Source organism: Oryctolagus cuniculus, chromosome 13 (genome assembly GCF_051225735.1).
Source record: "Oryctolagus cuniculus isolate XC-2025 breed Fujian yellow rabbit chromosome 13, ASM5122573v1, whole genome shotgun sequence".
NCBI lineage: Eukaryota > Metazoa > Chordata > Mammalia > Lagomorpha > Leporidae > Oryctolagus > Oryctolagus cuniculus.
Genome location: NC_142879.1, coordinates 8954802 through 8963778, shown reverse-complemented (window position 1 = coordinate 8963778; position 8977 = coordinate 8954802). Strand labels below are relative to the sequence as shown.

At 42.7% G+C, this 8977-nt stretch overlaps 1 long non-coding RNA gene across 1 annotated transcript in view; it reads left to right on the top strand.

The window, feature by feature from the left end:
* Positions 1-5435: 5435 nt before the first annotated feature.
* The window catches only part of LOC149122472 (uncharacterized), a 121644-nt gene continuing 118102 nt past the window's right edge, over positions 5436-8977 (top strand). The window contains exon 1 of the long non-coding RNA XR_016219472.1: positions 5436-5780. This is a non-coding gene — a long non-coding RNA (uncharacterized LOC149122472). The remainder of the gene's footprint in view (positions 5781-8977) is intronic.

Sequence of the window (8977 nt, the reverse complement as noted above, 5' to 3'; positions counted from 1 at the left end):
TCAGTGTTAGCTATGCTACTTCTCTATTTTAAAATATTGCCACATGTAAATTCTTTCAGAAAAGGAAAGCCACCCAAAGAGGCAAAAAAGAGCAAAATGAGTCTTGTTTTATATCCAAAGATTACAAATTTATTTTAAACTTTAAATGTGAAGTTGATATAGAAACATAATTATGTATATAAGCATTTTACTCATATATCCTATTTGAAATTGATTTCAAATGAACTTTAAAACTATTAAGTAGGAACTGAGCATGAAGGTTTTTAAAACAACAAATATACCAGCGTACTTAAATGTTCTCAAACATATGGATAATTATTTTCAGACACCTTTTGTTTTGTGGACAGTTCATTTCTCATGTATGTTTTATCTAGTGGTAGGGCAAGAGGCGTCATCTAGAGCTGTGAGCTGATTATCTGGAAGTACAGCACACTCCTGGAAAACTGACATAACAGAATCAAAAACCTAGCAAATCCCTGATTGCCACCCACCTTCCCCCTTGCCCTAAATGAGTCATCTCAAATGTCTCTTCATGGCACTGTGTATTTCTTCTTTCTTGAACCATTACCAGACAACTCATGCTGAGTCATCGCAAAATATCTAAGTTTATAATAACACTACGATGCATTAGTATATTCCAGTATATAATTGACTTTTAATAACCTTAATCAGTCATGCAATGCAATAATTTAAGATAGCAGATCAAACTTCGTACCCAGTATTGGACATTATTCACTTCACAGCAATTGTTAGGCATTTTCTAATCCCCTTTGTATATGCTTATCATACTCTGTTGGACATTTCACCTACCTGTGTCCTCAACACGCTGGGCCTGCCTGGGAACAACACCACGTGCGCACATGCGCCTGTCTTGTTCTTCATATCTCCAACACGGAAACTCTCCCGTAGCCTCATCCTACTCCTCTGTGAAATGAAACCGAGGCCATTGACCTCAGGATTAATGTGCGGATTAGGTGAATCCACAAGTGTGGTTACCTGTGGCACATAGAGCTCTGGAGAATATTACTGATGGAAGAGCTTCTTGTTTTATTTGTTCCGAGACAGCCCCTGAGCATCTCCTACCTAATGACGGTAAGTAAGGAACGGTCAGGAACACAAGGCTGAGGACCACAGGATTCCTGCCCTTGAGGAGACTTAAATTTGAGCAGTGGATTCTTCAGTTATTTGTGGTTGCAGAATAAACCATCCCTAGGGTAATGAGGAGATTGGGTCATTCAGTCCTAAAACGGAGACAGTCAGAAGTAAGTAGCGCTACTAGGTCGTTGTAAATCCAGTCCAAATCCTGGTGGCTTCAAGAAAAGCTGGCGATTGCCTCTCAGGGGCCTGGGAACTCTCCTTGTGGACGGAGCTGGCCTTGCTGCTCCATTCATCTGGGCTGAGGCTGAGTTTAACACATTGGCTTTTTTTTTTTTTTTCTTTTTTGATAGGCAGAGTTAGACAGTGAGAGAGAGAGAGAGAGAGAGAGAGAGAGAAAGGTCTTCCTTCCACTGGTTCACCCCCTAAATGGTCGCTACGGCAAGAGCTACGCCGATCTGAAGCCAGGAGCAGGGTCTCCCATGTGGGTGCAGGGCCCAGGCACTTGGGCCATCCTCCACTGCACTCCCGGGCCACAGCAGAGAGCTGGCCTGGAAGAGGGGCAACCGGGACAGAACCAGCGCCCCAACCGGGACTAGAACCCGGGGTGCCGGCGCCACAGGTGGAGGATTAACCCAGTGAGCCGCAGCGCTGGCCAATACATTGGCTCTTATCTACCCAGGATGTTTCATGACAAGTTGGTCTAGGTTCCAGGAGGGCAAGTCCCAGTGCTAAAAACAAAACAACAAAAATTAAAACCCCTAAAACAAAACAAAAACCCTCATTAAACCTTTGCTTTCTTCCCACTTGCTCCTGTCCCATTGCCCAAAGCAAGTGTGCACTGGGGTAAGGATTGTTGGAGACTTCATTCTCCTCGAGTCCTCACTGTGAGGATCTACAGTTCTCACGGTGGCATCCCACGGCCTCCTGCAAATGCTGCTGTAGACATGGCTTTCAGAAACAAAAGGGCAAGGAAAGGACAGTGACCCTGGGTTCAAAATACAGGGCCAGAAATTGAACTGTGCAGAGTTTGTTTCAGTTACCTACCTCCTGGAGGCCCGTTTGGTCATCAGTGCACCCATTGCAATGCACAGCGTCATCATACTGCATAAATGGAAGTGTGATAATGTAAATACAAACATGTTTAATTGGCCAAATATCTTATGCTATGTCTATACCATAGATATTCACCTATTTGATGCTTTGACTTACTCTTTTTTTTTTTTTTTTTTTTTTTTTCTACTTTATGATGGTGCAAAAGCCTTAGGCATTCAGTGGAAACCACACCTTGAGCTTGAGTCTTGAGTCTTGAGTTTTGATCTTTTCCGGAACTAGGGTGACGTGTGGTAGATTCTTTCTGGTGATGCTGTGCTGCAGCAGCTAACACAGCTCTCAGCCAGCTCTGCCATCACCAGGGAAATCCACTGACGCTCTGACAGCATGCAGTAGGTTAGGCGAATTAACTGCATGTTCAACTCAAGATGTTTTCAACTTTTGATAGCCATATACTTAAGGAGTCTCAGACTTAAATCTTTCAACAAGGGTAAAAAATCCTGGCAAACTAGGACTTTATAATACTCTTTTTAGAAATTAATCTAGTTTATATACATTTATTTGCTTATTTTACCTTTCTTATGCTCTTAAAAATTTAATTTTCCTCATGCTTCCAACGTTCTAGTTGTTTTATAGATCAAAAATGGAAAACTTTGCTTTAGCATATGATTTAATTGGAAATCAATATCTGTCCAAACTTGGAATCAAAACTAATATCAAGGACATTACATACTACTGTTTGAATTCCATATTCTTTAGTGCATTCTAACATCTGACAGACTTTCAATATTGTAATTTTTATATTATTCATTCATGTGAAATTCTATATTGATTTCTCTTAATAAAAAAACAAATTTTCTACTCTGAACTTAGTAGATCATCTTTATGCAATCATTTTAGATCTATCCACTTGCCTTTTCCATATGAATTGGGCCATCTCATAGTTTGTGCCATACAAATTTTTGTGTTTTTTTCCTTTTCTTAAAAATAAGTCCATTATACAATAATTTTCCTTAGAAAAAAGTAGTGAGAGATAATCTGGGCTGTAAAGTTTGTCTGGGTTCCTACGTCAGATCCACCACTTCATAAGTGTACATTCTTGAACAAGTTACCTACATTCTGTATCTTTTCTGTTGAATGGTGATGATCATAGTATATGTCCTGTGGTATTGTGATTTAATTATGTAAACACTTGTAACAAGAGCTGGTTGAAAAATTAACGGCTAAAACAAGCATTACCTTCCTTTCAATGACCAAATTACTAATATAAAGAAATTGTTTAAAAAGCACAAATGTCTTTTTGTAATTCTATCATCTATTTACAGAGTTTGGAATTCCAATATGGTTTTCCAGATTGGGAATAGCTCGTTTTATCTTCAGTCATTGTGAATCATGACCTGTGCATATGGAAACCAAATTGCAGATGATCACCCTCTTGCTAAAAGCATTGGTGTCATTTCTTCAGCAAACATTTATTGACATGCTGGTCCTCCTCCCTCGTTTATGAATGATGTGAGACTGGAGTTCTTGTCATCCCCTAACTGACCAGCACCAGCCTTGTTCTTCGTGTTTCCAGTGACCTTCAGCCTATTAATACCAGCTTCAGCTGCTTACTTCCATGATCACACTGTGGAGTTTCCCCTTGCTTTTCTTTTTTTTTAACTTTCATTTAATAAATATGTTTCCAAAGTACAACTTTTGGATTATAGCGACTTTTCCCCCCATAACCTCCCTCCCACCCGCAACCATCCCATCTTCTGCTCCCTCTCCCATCCCATTCACATCAAGATTCATTTTCAATTATATACAGAAGATCAATTTAGTATATACTAAGTAAAGCTTTCAACAGTTTGCACCCACACAGAAACACAAAGTATAAAGTACTGTTTGAGTACTAGTTATAGCATTAATTCACATTGTACAACATATTCAGGTCAGAAATCCTACATGGGGAGTAAGTGCACAGTGACTCCTGTTGTTGGCTTAACAATTGACACTCTTGTTTATGGCATCAGTAATCACCCGAGGCTCTTGTCATGAGCTGCCAAGGCTCTGGAAGCCTCTTGAGTTCGCCAACCCCGATCTTACTTAGACAAGGACACAGTCAAAGTGGAAGTTCTCTCCCCCCTTCAGAGAAAGGTACCTCATTCTTTGATGGCCTTTGATCCCCTTGCTTTTACTGCCTATCTGGTTTGGAATGCATAGGCTTCAGCCAGCCTTGTAAGTACCCTTACCTCTCTTTTCCCTCATTCTATCACAATGGCCAGGAAAACTCCCAACTCTAGGAATTGGTACTTAGCCTTCTCCATGTTTATTCCCCTCACTTGTGCCCCACTTGCTAAACATTTCTTAATCTCCAGTGTCACTGGAAGAATCTCTTACAACTGTCAGTTAAGTCTCTTAATATTACCTATCTTGCCTCTCTCTACCTCATGCTTCTTGTCAGTAGTTACATATCTTAGATTTTTTCCCAACTTCAAAAAGGTCATCCAAGATCTTTTTTTTTTATGAAGATCTTTCTAGAAAAATTATTTTCTCTGACAGAGATTCTCTTCTTGAGCAAGCTAGGCCCCTCTGAGCTCTCTTGACTGCGCCTCAACCTTGGCCTATAAAGGCTTGCACTGGCACTAACAAGGTTCCTAAGTTTCTGACATCCCCAGGGTAACTCCATCCCCAAGTCTCCAAAGTGCTTATGTGAGAAAACTCACAGCTGCACAAAGAACCTCTGCTTGTTGCAGCCAGCACCTGAACGAGGGCCCCCACTCCCAGTCTCTGAGGAAGGCTGGGAGCCTAGTTTCCATAACTGCCAGTTAGTGGGCTCAGATGTGTTTCACATGGAGCACCTTGGCTTCCTGCTTTTTACAGTTTTTCACTTCCCCCAGCTCTGCTCAAGCTCCTGGTATCCTGCCTCCCTGATTCTACCCTTAAAACACTAAGTCACCCCCACACAAATGGAATCCGAGCTCAGATCACGCCTTCGCTGAGTAAAATCTATCCTCATAGCTTGAAGTAATGTCTGGCTGTGCTTATCGTTGACATTTCCCTCACTCACTCCATTAAAAATTAAAGATTTGAGGAAAGGTCTTCATTATTGAGTTTTTGTTTGCACTTCATCATAAAACAAACTTGAGTTTTTCTTTCCCACTTCTTTATTTTTGTATTCAGCAAATATTTGCAAATGCTTTCTCTGTGTCAGCACATTCTAACAGAAGTCGGAGGGCCAGGATGGAGTGACAGGAGCAAGTTGCAAGACTGAAGGGAGTTCTCTTTGACACTGGGCAGGGGTCTGAAGGAGGAGCTGAGAGGAGCAGTGATGACACCTGGGAGAGTCGTGGTCCAGGGCAGCTGTGGTCCCCGCGTGGGAGCAGGTGGGAGTCTGCCTGGCGTGCTGAAAGCTCCAGAGACTAGAGGAACTGGAGTGGAGGGAAGGGGAGGAGGAGTCGTGGGGAGTGAAGACAGATGGAGCAAGGGCTGCAGGCTGTGGAGGCTCCTCGACCAGTGTGAGGACCTGCTCCTCGTGCTGAGGGCAATGAGGAGTCATTGTTGGGCTTTGACTCAGTGTCTGCCCTGCGAGCGAGCAGGAGAAAGGACCAGAGGCCAGCCTGTATCAGTGATGCTGGAGAAGCCACCAGGTACGCCCTTGCTGCTGAAACCTGCAGGTGTTTTTCACTGCTGCGCTACCCACGCTCCCAGCAGTTGGTGTCACCGTGGACAACTCATTCCTTGTTGTTGGGCTCTTGTTCCCTGCCTGCTCTGAGAGCACACTTGTTCCTGTGCTTCGTACAACCCTGCGTTTTCTCCTTGGCCTCACTTACTAGCTGTGCTTCCAGTTTCCCTTAAATATTGGTATTTCTCAGGGTCCTTATCCTGTCTACTCCATACAGTCGTTTAAATGGTAGGCAGAGGCAGACATTCGGTGCCATCTATCAAGCTGCTGTTTGAAACTCCTGCATCCCATATCGGAGTGTTGGTTTGAGTCTTGGGTATAGTTTCTGATCAGCTTCCCGCTCTTATGCCTGGGAAGGCAGTGAATGATAGCCCAAGTACTTGAGTCCCTGCCCTCTATGTGGGAAATCGAAATGCAATTCCAGGCTCCTAATTCAGCCTGACTCTTGCTGTCTTCCGTGGAGTTAATCAACACAAGGAAGATCTCTTTGTCTCCCCTTTCTCTGTCACTCTAACTTTCAAAATAATAAGTAAATAATTCTTTAAACAATAAAGAGTAGGCAAATGGTTAAATGCAAAGGCACTTTATAGAATTAGTTTAACATGATTCACCTGCCTCAAATAATTACTATTTGTATGTCCTTGTCTCCATTAGCAAACCTAGGTTTCTGTAAAATGGGAAAATAAGATAACATATGCATGCTGTTGTTATGGGAATCAAACCATGTATTGCTGGGTGGACTGAGCTAGATAACCTAGGGCACAGAGCATATTATGTGCTTATAAATGATCGTATTTCAGCACCTGACCTATGCAAATCTTTCCCAAGCCTTCTGTTTGAATTAAGTAACTGATGACTTCAAAAATATAAATCGGCTGGCGCCGTGGCTCGCTTGGCTAATCCTCCGCCTGTGGTGCCAGCACCCCGGGTTCTAGTTCCTGTCAGGGTGTCAGATTCTGTCCTGGTTGCTCCTCTTCCAGTCCAGCTCTCTGCTGTGGCCCAGGAGTACAGTGGAGGATGGCCCAGGTACTTGGGTCCCTGCACTGGCATGGGAGACCAGGAGGAAGCACCCAGCTCCTGGCTTCAGATTGGCACAGCGCTGGCCATAGCGGCCATTAGGGGAGTGAACCAACAGAAGAAAGACCTTTCTCTCGGTCTCTCTCTCACTGTCTATAACTCTCTCTCTGTCTTTCTTTCTCACTGTCTAACTCTGCCTGTCAAAAAAAAAAAAAAGTAAATCTTAAAGCTACATACACAGGGACTTCAAAATGTTCGTGGAAAATGAAACTTAACTATTAATTTGGGGGCCAGTATTGTGGTAGTGATTGAGTTGCTACTTGCAACACTGCCATTCCATATCAGAGTGCCTGCTCTAGCTTCAGCTGCTCCAGCTCCTTGCTAAATACACCTGGGAAAGCAGCAGAAGATGGCCCACGTGCTTGGGCCCGTGCACCCATGGGGGAGACCCAGATGGAGTTCCAGGCTCCCGACATTGGCCCGACTCAGCCTGGGCCCCCGTGGTATTCAGGGAAGATTTCTCTCTCTCTCTCTTTCTCTGTTCCTCTCTTTTTCCCTCCCTCTCTCCCTTTCTTTCTCTCAGGTTGCCTTTCAAATAAACAAGTAAATCTTGAAAAAATGAAGTATAAGCTTATTTTGGTATGTAATTATTTTTCAAATCACATTTAGTGTTTTCTTGATATGCATTTTCCATAATCTTTTTGAAAACTCTGTAAAGATCACACACATTTTGTCAACACCAGACACGCAAGTACAACTCCCCACTGGACATTTTCAGCTAAATTATTCATAAGTGATTTACACTCTGTATTCAGAAAGAACTTCTCATTTGCTGTGGTTGGGTGTTGTTTCTCCTCTCAGGCTTCCTGTGTTGGAAGCGTGATCCCGATGTGACAGCGCTGAAAATGGAGAGACCTGTAAGAGGTGGTGCCACAAGGGTGTTGGTTAGGTCGCTGGGGGTGCTACCCTTAGAAAGGATTAATGTGTGTAGTTCTCCTGAGAGTGAGTTGTTACAAGGACTGAGCATAACCCTGCGCGATTCTCCGGCTTTCTGTGGTGCCTGTGCTCTTTGTCTACCCTTGCTCCCATGATGCCATCTGCCCTGATGTGGCACAGTCGGAGGCGGGGTGGGGGTGGAGAGTTCTTCATCCTAGCCAGGTCAGCGCTGTTTGGACTGTCAGCTCCAACACTATGAGCTAAATGAACTTCATTTCTTTGTAAAGTACCCAGCCTCAGGTATTTGTCCCTTTCTCCTCAAAGAGCTCTCAGTCCTTTGTTGTTAAACAAGGTGAAATCGTGTCACCAGGTCTCCGTGACAGCAGCTTTAAACACTATCAACTGCCAGCGCTCATCTGTTCTATTCCATTTGTGTCTTTTCAAGCGTTCCGCATTTTGCTATTCGTAGAGCAAATGTTCCAGTCCAGGACATAGTACCTTCTCTCCCTTAGAATATTGTAGACATCGCCTAAGTTTTCTCGCTGTATCTAGAATTGCCCACTCTCATTTATTTTCCACTTGTAAGCCATTTGTCAAATGCAGATACCACATATAGTAGTACTCTGTCAATAGTCTTAGTTTTGCCATAGAATAATGCTCTTTAACAAGGCAGTAAGAATTTACATCTTTTCCTATTATCTACCTTGTACCCCGTGTTCCTGCCATGCTGAAGTACTTTAAAATGTTAGCTAGCTCTTCCTTCTGCCCGGAACATCTGCTGTGCCAACTCTCTGCATCTGGAAGGATCGCTTCACCCTTCCCTCTGAAGTCTATTTTGGGCACTTTTCATGAGTCTTAACAGCACTTGGTACCTCTTCCATTGTCCCTCTCATACTGAGTTAAATTCTTGGTATCTCTGTTTACACTTTAAACTTCGTAAGGGTTGACTGTATCTCTCTTGATCATGTTAAATCTCAAGACTGGCATATTCTTCAAACAAAGTGAAAATAAAACCATAAATGTTTTTATGCTTTTTAGGTTGTCTGCTGATATTAATAATATAGACATTTAATTAGTGAAATTTTTTTCAGATTTCATAAAAACCACGCTTATTTTATTTTCTTGTTTGTAATGCTGTAATTAAAATAACAATGCATGCCATATTTTGCATACTTTGAGGTCAGAATTAGGTTTATAAAGAAACAAACT